At 29.1% G+C, this 16793-nt stretch overlaps 1 protein-coding gene across 1 annotated transcript in view; it reads right to left on the reverse strand.

Moving 5' to 3' along the window:
* The window catches only part of LOC107445898 (uncharacterized), a 38663-nt gene extending 25726 nt beyond the window's left edge, over positions 1 to 12937 (reverse strand). Inside the window, exon 1 of the mRNA XM_016060386.3 lies at positions 12811 to 12937. The gene's annotated coding sequence lies outside the window, so the exon portion shown is untranslated. The remainder of the gene's footprint in view (positions 1 to 12810) is intronic.
* Between the last annotated feature and the right edge of the window lie 3856 nt (positions 12938 to 16793).

Below are 16793 nucleotides of genomic sequence, written 5' to 3' on the forward strand. Positions count from 1 at the left end.
ATAATGTTAAAATCGGAGATTTGGTAGTGATAATTGAAGAAAATTTACCAACCTATAAATGGGCATTGGGCAGTATTGTTCAACTGTATTATGGTGAGGACAAAAAAATTCGTGTTGTGAAAGTGAAAACTCAACATAATACTATTAAAAGAGCCATCTCTAAAATATGTGTTTTACCAATGCCAGATCATTAAATTTATAATTAATTGAATGTGTTATATATTTAGTGTTCTTATTGATATAAAATTGGTTAATTAATTATGTGTGTATAAAATTAAAATTGATAATAATAGCATGCAAATCTATTTGTTTATGTTTATTGCAGTATAAACTGTGTTGTTAATTGCATTTAGTGATTTATGTTATTGAGTATAGCAGTGGTTAATTGTATGAAATGTTAAAAGGGTAAAAGTGTTAATGAAGTCACTTATGTGTGAATTGAGTATAACAATGATTGCCTTGTTGAACCAGTGCAATGTGGGGTGGTATGTTCAATTTTGTATGCGAGCAGTGCCCTCTGTGTAAGCAACGAGAACTAGTGTGTGTATTAACAACCTCGAAAGAGGCAAGTGTGTGAATTCAATGTGCAAATAAAATAACAGTTCGCTGCATTAATATGTGTTTTGAGTCTTGTGTTAAGAGAAATAACATTATTATTTACCCAAGTCAAACTTTTTGATGGTTTTCCATTGATGGACCAATATAATCTTGATGGTAACCATCAATAATTCCATCATGAACTATTACATTTTTGATGGTAACCAACATGAAAAACCATCACCCCAAAGTAGGAATTCGGAGGGATTTATGATGGTCCAACATAAAAATAGCAACTTTTTTGATGGTTTGTTCATGTTGGACCATCAGAAATTTCCATCATAGTTTATTAGAAATCAAATGTTGGAACGATCATGCACCACCATCTTCCCAATGTAAGAATTTGGACTGATTTTTGATGGTCCAACATAAAAAAAAATTGTTTTGATGGTATATTCCTGAGAACCAACAAGAATTCCTATTAAACCATTATGGAAATATATCATTGGAACCGAGCCATTACGAATCATCATGAATTGTTAGTCTATGAGAATCAAACTTCTCTTGATGGTTAACCATCATAGTATTAAAATGGAATTTTCCATCATAGAATGATGGAAGTTTGTTGGCATATCAAAAACCATGAAAGCATAATGGATAATGTTGGAGGATGGGGACCATCAAATGATGTTGGACCATCATGAATCACTCTGAAATCAACATAAACCATCAAAATGTTTAGATGGGACCATCAAGAATTTCGACTTGTTTATATTTGATGATGATAAGTTGTCGCTATGCCACCACAATCATTTGAACCCTAAAAATTTCTGTCTTAAACATTTAGTTTGCATTAAACATTATGGGTAGACACGATTGCTTGGATATATGTAAAGGATAAGAAATTATAGAAGAGGCAAATCCTCTAATGAAATTTCATTTTTATTTTCACTTGGAATGTAAACTGTGACTGATATGGTAATTATTGATGAAAGTAAAATATGGTTTAAAATGTAGATCTAAAGTTGTTAGCCACGAAAAAAATATTAATAAAATAAGGAAAAAAAGAACCTTATAAAAAATGCAACTCAAATTACATTGGAATTACAAAAAGAAAGTGTAAATATCAGTTACTGTTACAAGACGTTTATATGATGTAAAATTGCATGGACGAATAGCCATAAAGAAGTCTTTAATTAATAAATAAAAAAATTAGAAGGCTATATTACAGTTTGCCATAGACCACTTAAACTGAATTTTCGAGGATTATAGAAAAGTATATATATATATATATATATATATACCAATCCTAATGATTTACTTAAAAAACATTCATTAAAATTTCAATATTGCTCCACTTTTCATAATATTATAACTATACAAATTACTTTCCANATGTTAGTTTCTTTGCTATAAAACAACTCCTACTTTATTACTAATTAATTATTCAAGTCGAACTGCTTTCTCACACTTTTAAAAGCCACATCCTGTTTCTAAATCTATTTTTAGCCAAAGTATGCATAAATTTAAATAAAAACATTCTTCCTTTTTAAACTACGTGGGAATCACTCGAGCTAGTTCTTAAACCAATAGTAATCCTTGGGACTTCCCTTTTTCCCTCAAATATAACAAAATAGAGGGAAATTCCTTTGCTACTTTCCCTAAAATAAAAACTTAAGCACACAGTTTTGGAGTGCGAATTTGAGCTCCTCCTTTGCTAGAAAATGTCTTAAATATACTATGTGAAGCTAATAAAATATTTTTTGCCTTCCAACTGCTATCTGCGTGGCCTAACCACACTCACCATGACTGCTACCCTTTCATATATATATATATATATATATATATTAATACAAGTTCAATTTATATTGAAGTGATAGCAGAAAATATGTTCCATATCCGGACAAGAAGAGGAAATAATGTTTGGCAAACATGGTGGAGGCAATTTCGTGATTTGTGGTGTTTTTCAGTTAAAAGAAACTTATGGCATTATGTTTCGCTACTTATGCTGTCCTATTGGCGTATGTAGACTAATTGATGGCTTAAAATTGGACATTTCAGCAAGACAACGACTCGAAAGATAATGTATAGATAATAATATGTTTATGCTAGGGGTATAACCAATAATGATTTGGCTGAATAGCCGAATACTGAATATTCGGCTAGAAATATTGGCCGAATACCGCATATTCAGAGGTCGAATAGCAATTTAAAAAAAATATATATCATTAGTAAATATAATTCTTTTTATATATAAATAAGTTAAGTCAATGTTAAAAAATAATCGAAACTTAGCTGTATTATTTGTATGGGTAATCGGAAAAAAAATTTAATAAAAATGTTTAAGGTAATTAGATATTAAAATAATTAGAAGTATTTAAGATAAATAAAAAAACTGGCTAACAGGTTTTTAAAAAAAAACTATAGTTGTAAAGTTGAAAAAAAAGACAATTAGAAAAAAAAATGTCTTAATTCTTAAAACAAAACTGTAATGTTAAAAATAATATTTTCCGAAACAAAATTATCCACGAAGCATTAAGATAGATAATGAGTATCAGAAACGCTTTTCAAAATGCAGCGCTATCATATAAGCGCCGATTGAAAAAAAAAATGAAAAAAAAAAGATTATATACAAAAGCAAAACAGAAAAAAAATAAAAATCGCGATCTTAAATTTTGAAAGAGATTTTTAAAGCTTGTATCCAATTTTACCGTATTTTCAAGAAAAAGTTAAGTTTAAAGTCTAATAGAAACCCTCTTAATTGCCGCGTCATAATAAAAACGTCTATAAAAAATGTTTTTTCAAAAAAAAAATCTAGATTGTTTCTAATTTTAATGAAAGATCTCAATTTAACTATTTCACATAGCCGTATTTTTAGAAAAAAATGACTATAAAGGAATAACGTTCACTAGATACGCTCGTTAAAAAATGCTATTATGATAAAATTGATAAAAAGAAAAGTTAATAAAAAAAACTGCAGAGGAACAGAAAAAAAATTTATTCTTAGTTCTGAAACATAATTTTAAGGTAGAGAATCGCAGTCTTCTATGTTTCTGGTTATCGGTCTTAAAGCACAGGTAAAAAGTGACAACAAAAGAATTAAATCTATTAGAAACGCTCCGTTAAGATGCTGCGCTATAGTTAATACAGAAAAACAAGCAAAAATGAAATAAATTTAAAAAAAAGCTCTTAAATTTTTAAAACATTAAGAGCTGAAAAAACGACGAAATTGACTTGCTTGAATAAAATTAAATAATAATAATAGTAAAGTAAAAAAGAGAAAGAAAAAGATAGAAATTATCAAAACAAAACTCGTGGTTCAGTATAAAGTAATCTAGTTTCAATTCTTCAAATTTCGATTTTCCATTTTTCTTTCAGAACATAAATTAACAAGTTAACAAATACGTGTAAAAACAATTTCTGATTATGTCTAGTAAAAATATGATTTTAGATAATTCTTTATTAAATCTATTCAAATTCCCTCCCCTCCCGCGAAAAAAAAAATTTGGACGAAAAATACTTTTCCAAATAATACTTTGCCGGATATTTGGCCAATTATTCGGTCAACCGAGTATTCGGCAAAAGAGCCGAATACCGAATAGTGACTGAATGTTCGTTACATCCCTAGTTTATACATAATAATGGCTATACAATGGCCAGGTCAATCTCCAGACATTATTTCCATATATCATTTAGATGAATTTAGTTTAAGAAAGCATCAATGTTCAAATAAAATCTATTAATCAAAGCAAGGCCGTAGAGAGGATATTTTTTCGGGGGAGGGGGGATATGGTAAGAAGCAAGGACAGTTTCAGACATGCAAAGTAGGGGAAAAACATTGTAACAAATATTGTTTATTCTGTTTGCAAAAGTTAAACTAGTAATTAAAAAATATTACATAATAATTATTCTTCAATTAAGATTCCATAATTATAATCAATTTGTAAACAAAGTTTACAAAGACATGCGACGGGGATTTGAAGAAAATTTTTCGATTACTTTTTTAGGACAAACCGGAATAACCCGAAATATGCTTAATAAAGTTAGCCTCTCTTCTTTAGTAGCATTTCTTGTTGCTGTTTTTACGCTGAGTAGAAAAGGTTCTTTCTGCAGTTGCTGTGGTGATTGGCAACGTAGCCAATATTGATAACAAGCAATAAATGTTTGGGGAAAAGATACTGTCACATTCTTCCATTGCTGAAAGTGCCGTATCTGGTCTACTAAGGGGTTCAAGCAGGTTTCACTTTGATGCCCATACTTCCATTTCTCCCATGAGATTTTCGACGTCAATGAAATCTGCGTAGATTCGGAAATTGCATAAATTAATATGCTGAAAAACAATTGATTTCGGGGGAGGAGTCTAACCGAAGGAAAGATGAACTACAAGGTCAAGTGAAGATGATGCACTAGCGAAGGTGATGTGCTGGGAAAAGGTTTGATTCGACAGTTTTTGTTTTTCTTTTTACTGAGAGGCTCAAAGAAAGACTAAAAAGTTTAAATCCCAGAATTTCGGGGGGGGGGATTTGTCCCGACGGTCCCCCCCCCCGGCTACGGGCCTGAATCAAAGGTTTGCAGCCAGAATGAGATGAAATTCCGCTGATCAATAACTTTATTAAGATAATGCCGCGTCGTTATTCTGCTGTAATTGTTGCAAAAGTCATGGCTACAAGGTATTAACTGTATAATATCATTTTTATGTTATTAAATTAAATGCTCTGCTTATATTTTTTAAATTTTTTTTAATTAATTTAAAATTATAATCGGGAAGGATTCTTTTCAACACGAAAATATTGTAGATTAATTTTTATGTTTATAAATCTTACAATTTTAAAACACACAATTTTAAATAAGTAGAATTCATTTTGTTCTGATTGTGTACTAGCAAGATTCTTCTTTTACTCTAGCACAGGGGTGTCAAACTCGAAAGCTAACTTGGGCCAAATAAACAATGCTTAACTTTAGGTGCCCCCCCCCCCCAAAAAAGCAAATATTTTTATTTTGAATTGTAATAAACATATATAAAGTTAAATTATTGTTTACGTCCTTATACTTGACATCTCCTCTCTGCTACTATCTTTTCTATGTCAGGAGAAATTTTATTGGCCGAGACTACTTTCAAAATTGACCCAACGTGAGCGTAATTAATAAGGTTTAGGACAGGAGATTTATTTTCATTCATAACAGAAAGTAATTGCTCTCACTGATAAGTACTTCCAAACATGGAAATAATTTCATATGCGAATTTTCGAGTATTTTCAAATCTCGCCGGTAAATATTCGTAAAATTCAGGCACACCCACTTCAATGACTTTTGCCTTCAAATTTGAGTCGCACTAAATCTCAGCAATCACTTCCATTTGCATGTAACTGGGTACTGAGTCTATATTTATTGAGAAAATCGAAGAAACAAACAAAATTTGTCTTCCAAAGAATTAAAATCCTTAAACCTTGTTTCAAATTCTGTTCTAAGATTTGAAATTTTTTCTGCGTATTTTCGATACGATGCAGTGTCATCTAACCTAGATTTGTTCTTGCTGCAAGTTGGGAAGTGCTTTAAATCTTCATTTTTCAGTTGCCTTCCCCAAATAAATAGTTTACATTTGAATGCTTTAATTATGTCAAGCATGTTCGTAATGATCTGATCCTTGCCTTGTAACAATAAATTTAAATCGGATAAGTGTTTGATTATATCAACCATAAAAGATAAATCTTGCAACCATATTTGATCGGAGAACAAGCTTGTATCTTGATTTTAAATTTCTAAAAACATACATATTTCTTCTTTCAAATCCCAGAATTGTTTGAGAACCTTGGAGCAAGATAACCAACGTACCTGAATATCTAATTGATCGCTATACTATCTAATTGATCGCTTAGTGTGAAACGGACTCCATTTCAGTTAATTAGAATTTTACATTTTCGCGCGTACGATTTAAAATGATCCGTATAGTTTATAAATAAAGTATATTATAATTTTATATGCTGGTTCCGTTTCTAATTCACATTTCTATTTTATTTTTACTTTGCTTTGGATGTATTGACTGGGCCACAAAAATGTTCATCTCGGGCCGCGAGTTTAACACCCCTGCAGCATATTATCAGTAATAAAATGTCATGAAGAACTTTAAAAACAGCATTTTAATATAGCTACTATCATCTAAATGGATACTTTTTGCTTTTTATCAAATAGTTCTTGCATTTATTTTGATTTTGTTCTGATTAAGTACTAGTAAGATTCTTCTTTCCCTTTAGCTGCGTATTATCAGTAATAAACCGTCATGAAGCTTTTTTTTATTTATTTTTTTTTGTTAGTGCTTTTGTTTATAAGGAATTTATTTCATATGTATAGTGGCGTGGAAAAGTCTCCTACCAATTATTTTTGAACCAACTTTCGGCTATTTAAATAAGAGATAAAAAAAATTATAATCAAATTCAAATAATATATTGCAAGAACTATATGATGAAAACAAAAAGCATCCATTCAGGTATATCTATATTAAAATGCTGTATTTAAAGTTCTTCATGACGCTTTATTACAGATAATATGCTGATAGAGTAAAAGAAGAATCTTACTAGTACACAATCAGAGCAAAATGAATGCAAGAATTATTTGATAAAAAGCAAAAAGTATCCATTTAGGTATATCTATATTAAAATGCCATATTTTAAAAAAATAAAAGAAAGAAACTTTTTTGACTGTGAGTAACGAAACTCTTCTATTGCAAGGGGATGAGATAGATATGCAACGAAGAAAATAAGGTTTAGCTAAATTCTAAAAAAACATCTTGAATAGCTGTCGTTATTCGACAATGTATGGTCAAGAAATCTTAACAAATAGAAACAGGACAAGTAACATCACACATAATGGCATTCATTCGATAAAAATGCGCTTTAACAATGCTCACTAAGTTCTGCTCTATATTTCGTCTAAAGAATCACATCACTCCTTTTTTTGTACGCTTCGATTATTTTAAATAATATCTTTCTTGTGTTCGAAACTTCTCTTCAAATAATATGCTTTAAGAAAGTGCGTTTAGTACGAAACAAAGGATCGGCTAAATATTTCAATTGCGGATCGGACTAATTTTTACTATTGACATAAATACAAAATTATGACACTTTTTTGACCAGATTGTTTCTGAACATTCACATTCTTTCTACAATGAAAAATATTTTGAGTATATACTTAATTAAATGTAAATTAAATTCATATTAATTCTAATTCAAATGTTAATCCGTGGGCCGGTGATTCAAAAATAATGGTATAAAATTAAAGGAGCTTTTCTTTTCTTTTTTTGAGCGCAAAATGTCCAAAAAAGTTTTTGTCTCTAAAAATAAATATTAATTTATTTTATTTAAGAGCTCAGATATGATATATCATGAAATTGAACCACAATTTAACTCAATGAGATGAAATAATCTTAAATAGTTATAATGATATGCTTATCTGAATGCTTCAATTCGTCTCAAAATGCGTGATTAAACAGATCTCGATAATTTAGATCCCGCCTCCATCAATAGTGATTTGTGAGATTTTGATAGCGTTTTTGCCTTTTCTTAGCTTAAATATTAATTTCAGATTCCCATTTGTATATTTTATTCCTTCACAAAAATTCTGAAAATAAATACCTAAGAACAATCGCATATTTTATTAAATAAAATATACTATTTCTCTTTAAATTGCTTCAACATTACATTTACAATAATCATATACAGTCAGAGCTCATCATAGTGAACCGTTTACGGTCCCAGTCCTCTATTAAGTTCCAAAATCTGAGTTAAATTTTTTTTTATCATTTTGAAATATTATTCGAAGAAATAGTGATTGCAATAATACATAATTTGCATTATAAATTGTTAACTAACCAAATATGTAGAGTCTCTCTATAACAAAGTTTCCTTACAGCGAATTTCTCCCTACAACGAAGTTTTAAATTGGAATGATATATAACATTCGAAATTTTCTCAATGAACCGAACGAATTATCTCTCTATAATAAACTTTTTAGACATTTGTGTTTTCAGTTTTTATTATTTGGGAATTTTTTACAAGTTTATCTTCTTTTAAAATTTTCTTTATTTTGAAGAAAGTTGCATAGAATTTCTATGAAACCGATTTGCTCTCCGACTTACTTATTTATTTTTTGGATTATTCGCTTTATTCATTCCTGCGAAATGAGTTATTTTAAACACTCCTTTACAATGTGTATTACTTCATTATTACATTCATTATATTACATTCATATATTACATTCGAATTATTCATTCTTGCGAAATGAATAATTACACTTCTTTACAATTTGTATTACTTCATTATAAATTAAAAGTCATCATCATATATTTTAGAATTAATCACATGCACTAAAAATTTGTTATCAGTTATTTAAATAACTGCAAAAAAGAAATTTGTGTCCATAATAAACGAACAACCAATATTCTTAGCTATTCACTATTAGCGTATGAAATAACAGTAGTTAAATATCAGTTCGATCTCTAAAAACGTTCGCTATAACCGAGTCTTCAATCTGGGTTTATATAGCGGTGTTAAATTGCATAAAAAAGAACGTTCTTTGTCAAATAAGATGCAATAATTCACTCCCGGATTGGACCCAGTTTTGTAGGAGGGAATCCGGTTCTTAACCTGTCTTAGGTGACCTAGTAAGTAGGTCATTCACCTGTCATTCCTTTTGCAAAGGTCAATCACAGCATTCAAAGAATAAAAAATAAAAAGAATTATTCAAATACATAACACAAAAGCTTTGCGACGTTAACATATTTAAATTATAATGAAGGGAATGAAATGAAGGGAATGAAAAAAAGGTTGGAAAATCTGCCATTATTTATAGTAATAAAATGGAGTTTAGTTTATAAGAAATATATTATAATAAACATCCAATAACCTAACTATTTTACAAGAAAACTTTTCTTTTTTTATTACATTTCAAGAATTTGTAAGCAAGGGAAAAAATCCGCTTATGCATAGTGTAAAATTATTACTTTGAGTGTTTCGATTTTTACAAATTTTAATGGTTTTTTTTAAAATTTTAACATAATTTTTTTCGATAAATCAGCATTAAAAGAAATGTACATATTGCAAAAGCTTTGTTTTCTGTGACTAAATTAAAGTTGCATAGAAAGCTGATTCATAGTGTTAGCTTAATTACACACAACAAATTATTTTCAATTATTAAATTACAAATATGCAGAAAAAAACTAATAATATACAATAAATATGGAATTTTACATTGCATTTTAATTTCAAATCTTTCAATTTAGTAAGAGAAATAAACTTTTCGCTCAGACGCACACACATAAAATTCTTTAAAGGGCGCAAGCAGTGGGGGTCAAAAGGGTGCGTCCCTCTGAAAATTAATAGCTGCACTTTATAAAAATAAACTAATTTGAGCCAAAAATCGCATTAAATCAGTTCAACAATTGAAAAAAATTACAATTAAACAGTTAAAAAAATAAATGCTATAATATCCCTATGCCAGTTGGGTTGTTATGTTTGATTATCTTTTTTTAAAAAAAGAAGCAATGATAATGCATAAAAATTAAACAAAAATTCTGAAAATATTTTTTGCCAGATAGCTTTCAGAAAAAGTTTGGAACTCTACAATAAATATTTATTAAAATCTCCTAAATTTGTTCGATTTTGATTATACTTATTAAAATTAAGTAAACTATTTCTTTTTTAAATTGCAATCACGTATGTATATTTGCGTGAGTTCACTATAGATTTCCGATTTAAACCACAAGAATTTCTCAGAATAGCAATTTATAAAAACTTTATTGAAATTTTTACATTTTCTCCTCAGGAAATAATTTTTCACGAGCTCAAAATATTATTAATTTTTTTTTTTAATCTATACCATCCATTTTTAGACACTTTATATACAGTAATTTTTAACGAAAAAATTTTTGAAAATGTTGTTCTAAAAGTTTAAGAATTAAAGAGAGAGGCTCAGGGGATGAAGAGTACACATATTGTTGATCTTGAATATTCCTTAGTATTTAATTTTATTCAAAATATCTTAAAGTTTCAGTGCAAGTAGGATTTGCGTTTGATTCATTCGATCAATATTTGAAATATTATTTTTTGTAAATGACTTTTATAGTTCTCTACAAGAAGAGATAAATTCTTATTACAGTCTAACTTTGTTATAATGAACCCGGTATATCTAGAACACTCGATTATAGGGAACGTTTTTGGCGCTCCCGTCAAAACTGTTATTTAACTAATATTATTTCATGTGCTCAACAGCTAAGAAGTTCGTTTATGATGAACTCAAATTTCCTTTTCACAGGTATAAATGTTACTAAATGTTTAAATTCAAAGCATATGAGCATGATTTTCATTTAAAAATGAAGTAATACACATTATAAAGGAGCGTTTTAAATTTGTCATTACGTTAGACTTAATAATGCGAGTGTTTCCATAAACAAGCATTTGGGAGAGCGTTTTGTAGAAACTCCAACTTTCTTTAAAAATGACGGGAATAAAAATAAACTTCTAAAATATCCTTTCTAGGTAGACAAAACTCCGTTATATGGAGAGTGGTTTGAGTTAAAAAAATATTTGTTAGAACAAGAAATACGCTGTAAGGAAACTATGTTGTAAGAAGGCTATATTTAGTTAGTTAATAAATCATTACCTTTTTTGATTGAAGAGGAAATTTAAAAAAAGAGAAAAAATAACATCTTTTTTAACTTATTTTTTCGGGGAAACAAAAATTAATAAGTACAAGAATACAACAAATTAATAATAAGTACGAAGAAAATAGACTATGTGAAAATAAATAAAATTCATTTTATTTTAATTTTGGAGCTTGGTAATTTTTTGATTTATTTATGAAAGAAAATAGGATCATTTAAAGAAAAGATTGAATGAAAACTTATCTTCTTATTTTAAAACAAAACAGAAAATTAACAGAAACAGATGCGAAAACAATTTATAAAAATAACTAATTGAGATTATTTAAAAAAAAGAAAGGCATTCACGAAATTCTACATATTCCAAATAAGTTTCGATGGCTATTTTAGTCCTTAGGACTTATTAAATTTTATTGAATGTCTTAACTGCTTTTTTTTTCCAAAACTTACTTTATAGCTTTTACTTTTAAAATAATAAATTTCCTGATGTTTTTTTTTAAAAAAAATAACAGAAAAGAAGAATAAGAGTATCATTGAGATGATTTGAAATAAGCAAGGTATTCACAAAATTCAACGTAATCAAACGAAGTTTCTATGGCTATTTTAGTCCTTTGGACTTATTGAACGTCTTAACTGATTTGTTTGTTTTTTTTTTAATTTATTTTGAAATTTTTACTTTTAAAATAATGCATTATAAATTTCCTGAATGTTTCTTAAAAAATAATAGAAGAGAAGAGTAAGAGTATCATTGAGATGATGAAGAAAGTTCCGATGGCTATTTTAATCCTTTGGACTTATTGAATGTCTTAACTGTTTTTTTTTTTAAACTTATTTATAGTTTTTACTTTTAAAATAATGTTTTATAAATTTCCTGAATGCTTTTTTTTTTAAATAACCGAAGAGAAAAGTAAGAGTATCATTGAGAGGATTTGAAAAAAACAAGGTATTCACGAAATTCTACGTAATCAAAAGAAGTTTATTTCAGTGTTTTTGACTTACTAAATGCAGGGATGTCACAGGCGACTAAAAATGTAAGAAGTGGTAGAAACTCAATACATTTTTATTTATTTTATTATTCAGTCGTATCTAACACCATAACCATAATTTACATCCCAAATTGTTCATATTTAAACTGGAAAGAAATTTTACCTTCAATAGAAAGCTAAAAAAAAAGCTGTTAATTTTAATACATTTTTGCCCTTTATCAGTCACCACTATTTACATTTTTAGTCGCCAGTTGCATCCCTGTGAATGTCACAACTGTTTTTAAAATACTTATTTTATAGTTTTGGTTTAGAGTCAAGTGGAGTCTCATAAGCATTGAAATAAAAACTTTTGAAATAATGCAGTTTGAGTTTTTTAATTGTTTTTTTTTTTATCTTCAATTCAGCTTATAGGGCAGATTGTAAGAAATTCTTCTTATATTAACTTTATTTAAACATTGATAAATATCTAGTTTCTTTAAAAAAAAATAATAATAATTTTAAATGAAGGGGGAATTTAAGTAGATCATAAAATGTTAATAATAGAGAAGAAAAAAAATAATCCTCCAAACTATTAAATATCAATAAAATGTTTACAAGAAATAGTTAACTAATGAATGCAGTAAGATGAGTACTTACTTTGAAATGTTGAAATGATAAGTTTGGAAAGAAAATGAAACGAGTGAAGGATTTTATAGAAGATGAGACAGGTCACGTGACCTACCCGGAAGTCACGGCCGAGAAGAAGGAGGTTAAGATCGTGTACTCATCTTCTTCCAATGAATTGATCGAGAAAAATAAATTCACTTTGTTTACTTTATGGAGGGAATCTCTGATTTAATTCAAATAAGTAGAATCGTTTTTGCCATTTAATTATATACTTATATTGACCTTGTAAATTGACATAATAGGCAGAAAAATTCCTGTTGTCATACTTTTAAAGTAGATATTATGCTTAGGAAAATAGGGAAATTCCTTTAATAAAGGTTATATTTTAATAATTTTTTAGGGTTTTATTATTCCTTTATAATAAATGAAATAAAACTAGTAATTTTGATAAAAATTTTATTCCATGGAAAGTCTAATGGATTCATTTTGGGAAAAATATTTATATTTAGTCGGAATTGTTGGTGATTTTCATAAAAGCAATTTATAATGATTAAAAGATAATCATAATATGGTTATCTTTTGATATGACGAGATAGAAAAATTCCTGTTGTCATACTTTTAAAGTAGATATTAAACTTAGAAAAATAGGGTAATTTTTTTAATAAAGGTTATATTTTAATAATTTGATTTTCTTTCGATGTGACGAAATGAAGTTATCGAAATATCCTATCGAATAATCTATTTAAATTCATCCAACAATTTTAAAAAGAACAGTCCCTGTTCTTAAGAAAAATCACATCTAAAAAATTCATTATGTTTTTTTTTTCTTAATATTTTATATTATAACCGTCGTTGAACAGCCGACCCAATTTTCGGGTTTATGACTACTTATGTTCAACTCCATAGCCTTGTAATTTCTAACCCTATCCAGAAGACAAGGAAACTCCTGGATCAAGTATTGGGAGAAATTTGCCTTCGTGGAAGACTTTTTGATAGAACTAACCAGCATTTGCGTTACATGGAGAGGAAAACCACGAAAACCGCACATGGTTAGCCTAACTGCAAGGGGACTCTAACCCATGATCTGTCTACCACTGAGGATAATTTACGTCAGCACTGTTGTCGGTGCGAGCCGCGGGCTGAATTCGAATCAGTCAGCTGACACTGGGATCGAACCTAGGTCACCTAGGCGAGCGCTCTATCCCCTGAGTCACCGCGGCTCATTATGTCTTTTTTTGTAGTAGTAGTAGTAAACCGCTAAGCTAAAGTTAAGTTTAGTAAAATGTTTTAAAGATTTAAAGAAAAAGAATTTTGCCTTTGATTAAGAATGAGCAATTTCTGGCTTCAAATAACAGTTAAAAATAAAAACTGGAATTCTACAGAAGGCATTTTCATTATTTTTATAAAAAATAATAAGTATCATATATTTTTATGATAAGAAAAAAAGTGTTTTCAAAACCTCGGGTTTAAAAGAAAAAAAGTTAATTTATGATAAAAAGCTTGTTAATAGAAGGTGACAATCATTTAACTATATGAAATAAAACCATCCTAACTTCTGAACGGTGTGCGTAAAGTTTAAACTTCGTGGTTGGCTGCAGGGCATGATGGGAATTAGTATGCGCTTGCGCACATAACTTGTAGTTGATGCCATGAAATGTCACGGTACAATGTGCCTGAGCGTGTTTCGCTTGCAATGGGACTCGTTTGTCCGTCATATTCTCCGGATCTGAATACATGTGACTTATTTTTTGAGGCTATTGTGGGGAGAGGAGTTATCGGCAAAGTCACGTTCATCTATGAAAAAGTACCCCAACATAAGATCGAGTTAACATATCTTATATACTAGTGATTTGGAATTACATTTTTGTAGTGGTAGACGCACTCTACAGTACTCCCCCACTAGAATTTTATCTGTCATTGCTGTTTTGGGAGAAGCCGGGAGAGCTGCATTAAGATCACCGGACTTTGAGTGCTGATCGTGAGAGCTGTATTAATTTCGGGGTCAAAGTCACTCTTGTGTTGCCATTAGCAATCGAGTGTATACGGTCAATGTTGTGTGTGATCTTGACTGAGTAACAACGGTGCCAGGAGTTGGATAATTTCGCAGTCACAAGTCAACTGTTTAATGTGGAATCTATCGAATTAGGCGTGTTCAAATCGAAGTGGGAGTTTCTGTCAAAGTATGCGTGTTCACATCACTTCCGGGTCACCTATGTGGGGATAAAAGTTATCGACCATGCCAACCTTCATCTATGAGAAGGTATCCCAACATAGAATCGAATTAACATGTCTTATATACTAGTGATGCGGAATTGCATTTTTGTAGTGGTAGACACACTACAGCTATATTAAAACAATGTATACAGAAATAAGCTAATGTATACCAAAAACCATTACTGAAAACTGCCATTCAGGAGGTCATCGACAGCATCGATGCTCCGACATTTTGGCGGGTCATGCAGCTATTCGTCTGCGCCACATCAGAACCAATGATGGCAGACATATAGAACATTGTTTTATACACACACAAGAAAAGCTCGACTCAAGAATCAAAGCACCACACTTCACGACGACATGATGGATTATATTTATTAAAAATTTAGAAGTAAAAATGTAAATGTATTTTAACAGCGCCATCTATTGTTAAGTAACAAGGCAATGTTCGTGTCTTACCAGTTAATGACATATTCTACAGTTAATGACATATTCAACTGCTTAAATTTAAACAATCATAAACAATTCAATACAATGTACACAATAAAGTAAAATATTCAAAATACACATAAATTGAAATTTTCACCCTTATTGATCATTTGAAAAGGGTAATATACAAAGTTTAGTAATTGGACATTTAAAAATTCCATTTTTAGTTTTCACTAATACGTACTACTCTAATTTTATTGCCTTTACCAGAATACACTTCAAGAATTCGACCAAGAGGCCAGTTACACACAGCCAAATTATCTTCTTTCAAAATTACCATATCATTAATTTTTACATTGTTTTTCTCAAAATACCATTTTGTTCGATTTTGAGGTGTACTCAGATAGTTATTTTTTATTCGATTTATTTTTATAAGATTCAAAATAGAAATATTATTTAATGTGCGTAAACATCTTGGCTTAGCTATTAAAAAAAGCATCAAAAATATACTTGTTTGAAATTATAACAATTTTAAGCAATATTAATTAAAAGCAATATTATTTGAATAATATTGCTTTTAAGTGTATTCAATGTCGCAGTTGATTATTGTTAGAAATATAAAATAATTACAAAAAACTTTTATCAGACTCTAATACTTTCACTTCAGATAAATCAAAAAGGAAATTGATTTAACTATGTTAAAACGGTTAAGGAAGGAGGAAACTGATTTAATTATTCATAGTTGCAATTTAAAGTTTTCTACACAGGAAATATCTTGCTCTAAGTTTAATCGAAAGAACAATTTGTCTATTTAGAAATAAATATTATTCCTTATTAAAAATTAAAGAAAGCTGATATTTAATAAAAATAATTAATTTCTGCTAGTTTCTGAATGTAAACAATCTGAACAATCAATAAAATAAAATTCTCACGATATAATAAATTACCCAAAAGAGCTCAATACGAATAGTCATGACAAATTATTGCTACTAAGTAAATAAGAAGTAGGTAAAGAATCAATAAATCATTACTGAGAAACACTACGAAATCATGCTCTAAACTGGAAAACATATATCGACACAATTAAAGAGCTTAATGGAAGAACCAGGTGACATTTTTAGGAGAAAATAATGAATGAGAAAATATAACAGAAAGTGGTTGCGTCAATATGAATAGTGGTTGCTTAAAGGATTCATTTTAATCATCAATCAATTTTTTAAAACTTTAATTGTAATTTTCACATCACTCAACCACATAAGTTTTTGGTATGCTTACAAGATTTTTATTTCAAATATGGCACAGGTAAATAAAATAAAGCGAAGAATTTTATCTCGGCTCCTAATAAAAATTGGTGATGAAACAGTTCGAAT

Source organism: Parasteatoda tepidariorum, chromosome X2, assembly GCF_043381705.1.
Source record: "Parasteatoda tepidariorum isolate YZ-2023 chromosome X2, CAS_Ptep_4.0, whole genome shotgun sequence".
NCBI classification, from domain to species: Eukaryota; Metazoa; Arthropoda; class Arachnida; order Araneae; family Theridiidae; genus Parasteatoda; species Parasteatoda tepidariorum.